Source organism: Brienomyrus brachyistius, unplaced genomic scaffold (assembly GCF_023856365.1).
Source record: "Brienomyrus brachyistius isolate T26 unplaced genomic scaffold, BBRACH_0.4 scaffold96, whole genome shotgun sequence".
Taxonomy (NCBI): domain Eukaryota; kingdom Metazoa; phylum Chordata; class Actinopteri; order Osteoglossiformes; family Mormyridae; genus Brienomyrus; species Brienomyrus brachyistius.
Genome location: NW_026042371.1, coordinates 184664 through 187732, shown reverse-complemented (window position 1 = coordinate 187732; position 3069 = coordinate 184664). Strand labels below are relative to the sequence as shown.

Genomic DNA, 3069 nt, shown 5'->3' with positions numbered 1-3069 from the left:
GCCCATTGTAGGTGCTTTCGATGGTAGACAGGGGTCAGCGTGGGCACTCTGGTCGGTTTGTGGCTACACAGCTATTCACTTGCCTAATATATTATAGCCATTATGACAGATGGCCTTTTAACAAGACAGTCAATGTTATTCCCTTCACATGTCAGTGGTTTTAATATTATGACTGGTCGTTTATATCTGATATTTAATAACTGCTTCGTAGCGTCACAATTCTCAAATCAAATCTTATTTGTACACTGAAATGGACACAGTAAGTCAAGAAAATGAATAATGTATTTGCAAAATAATAATTAAATAATTTATGCTAAAGTCAATGCAATGCCCATATTGTTTGCGTCATTTGATTTATGCAGGTATTACTCGATATAAAAAAGTACCAGCTCTGAAATTCTAAACTTGTTCTGCCCTCTAGTGGAAATAGACATCATTATTAGTATTGTGGATTTCGTGCAATATTGAGTTGGCGAGAAGCTGCTCGACAGGCAAAGCGATCGTGGTAAGAAGTGCAGATTGTCACCGGAAAGCTTCCTAGGAAAACCACCTGGTCACTTCTTTACAAAAGGTGGGAAAAATCGGTCCTTGGACTTGCATAGCCCATATTGTCTCTGGTCTAGCTGCTGGACTAAAACACACTGCACATTTCAGCAGTATAGAGGAAACTAGGGACAGGCTGGAATAAAGGCAAGTAGAAAGTCAAGGATACTGAGAACAAAATGTGGCAGAGAGAAACATTTCCCCGATGCCCCTGAAAGTTAACTTAAGTAAACTCAGACCAGTAAGAGACCATTTATACACAGGAGCAGATTAAGAGTATGAAGTAACCAAGGGAAACGGCACACATGACGTCATGCAAGCTGATTGGTGGTTCACAAAATTCAGAAATGCACAGGAACAAGTTAACCAGGGATGGGGGGGGGGGGGGGACCAGGGATTGGGAGGTTATACTGTCTTAGTAAAATTTGGGGGTGAGTTTCCCTGTGGAACTTTTGTTTAATCCTCACTGGGGAGGCATTCTCGATCATTCAGGCAACAAAAGGATGAACAAAAAGAATACGGGCTCAGCCCACCCCACCCCCGGCCAAATCTGAGATACTACTTCATCAAATATGGATGCTTTTGGACCACAGGAGGGACATTTGGAGAAATCCCTCACAAACTCAAGGAGACCTTGCAAATGTTTTAATTTTTTTGGTAAAAAGTGACACATCTAAGAGTCATACAAATTTTTTGTTCATGCAAAAATAAAGAAAATAGTACATGTTTGGAAACGTTTCAATTAAAGCATAATTTAATTATGAGGGTGTTTTCCAGCAGCCATTAGCACTGTCATCTTGTGGTGAGTGGTCACAGTACATCCACCCATCCACCCGTGCAGACAAGCACACATTATGGGTATTTCAAACACACAAAACAGAGACAGTACATTCCTTCATGTAGTAGTACAATCATTGTGTTTATTCAGTTTATTGACTTACAGTTGCCTCTATAATAAGATGGTCTTATACCAAAACACAAATACAGAAGTTACAATCGTCTTGCAGTGGCCTAGTTTACTCTCATGGTTTTCTCTATCCAGTCAGTGAAATTAGATATTATTGTGTACAGACCAGGTTTCTTCAGTGTGCCACACTTTTTCCCACCGTTGGAGGTCACACCTACGGCCACGTTCTGGTAAAGGAGAGGACCACCAGAGTCACCCTAAAAGCGGACGATATGATGAGAATGTCAGCAAAGTGCCAGAAACTGCAAACACATAATCTAATTCCCCATTAACCCAGACAGCACAAAGCTTGAACGGAATGATCATTTATGGGATGATGAAGAGAGGGACCTACGTCACAAGTATCCATGCGTTTTCTGGCAGCGCATATCATATTGCTGGTGAACTTGGAGCCATAGAAATCAATTCTAAGATCTTAAGATGTCTTAGATAATTCCGGTCACCATATTGTTGTTTTTAAATAAGTAACATGCTAAATGATTGGAAGTTTCAGATATAACTTAATATAATATATATATATATATTATATAAATATATATTATTTTTATGTATAATATAAAAATTCTGACTTATCTATATGAGTGATGAAAAGTTGTCAAGATAATGCCTCCTTAGCGGCCAAGTTGTTATTAGCCTCTCGTTGGAAGTCTCCTGATCGTACCATTCCTTCTGTCTGGAAGTCCACCTTTCTTGATCTGCTTCTGCTGGAACTCTCTGCAGCCCGGATTAACAACTCGTCTGGTTCTACAATCCAGAGCTGGGTCCATGACGTGCAGCTGGTCAAAGATTGGTTGCAGGTCATGTCCTGAGGCCATATTCCTTGTTTTTTGTTTTGATTTTTACTTTCCTAATTCTAACATTTTTCAGTGGTATAAGTGTGTTATTTCTTTTATCCTCAGTTTTTAGCTCTCCATGGCTGAGTGTGCCGGTGACCTTTGTTGGTTTTCTGTTTCTTTAAATTGAACTGCTGTCTCAGGGTGTATTGGGGGTGGGGTGGGGGTGGAGTATGTTCTGTTTTGTTCCATTTTGTTCTTTGTTATAAAAATCTCTAATAAAAATTTGGTCACAAAAAAAAAAAAAAAAGTTGTCAAGATAAGAAGGAAAAATCACGAGCGGTGCCCTTGTGTCCAAGCGGTGAAAGGGCTGATATGGAGACCATTCCATTTAGCCCCCATCTGCTTTCCTTCTCTGCGTCAAAACATCTGAAGTCTGCTTGAGATTCACAAGCATTCAACAACAAAACAGATTGTGACTATGAGATATATCGGTTTGGAGTGTTATGCAGCAGGGAAGTATATTAGTTTATTTATGTATCAGAGTTATTATCTCACTGGGAAGAAGTAAATCAAAAATGGGTAGCACCCAAATGCTGCAGTCTTCTGTAGTTCCAAACAAAAAAACATCCTTTTGTTTACATCCTGTAAAATATCTAAACATATAAAAGTGACTGAGAAAGTTATTGTGAAAGGGTGCAGTGCTCTTTGTGAAATATTCTTTCACAGTGTGAGTTTCTCCAGTTACACTTTCTATGAATGCCGTATCTATATGACTCTATGAAC

The 3069-nt window shown here is 39.3% G+C and overlaps 1 long non-coding RNA gene across 1 annotated transcript; it reads right to left on the bottom strand.

Annotated features, from left to right (window-relative positions):
* Positions 1-1443: 1443 nt before the first annotated feature.
* LOC125727399 (uncharacterized) lies at positions 1444-1913 on the bottom strand. The gene is made up of 2 exons (XR_007388739.1): positions 1845-1913; positions 1444-1707 (listed from the first exon to the last, which is right to left on the bottom strand). It is a non-coding gene; the product is annotated as an uncharacterized LOC125727399 (long non-coding RNA).
* Between the last annotated feature and the right edge of the window lie 1156 nt (positions 1914-3069).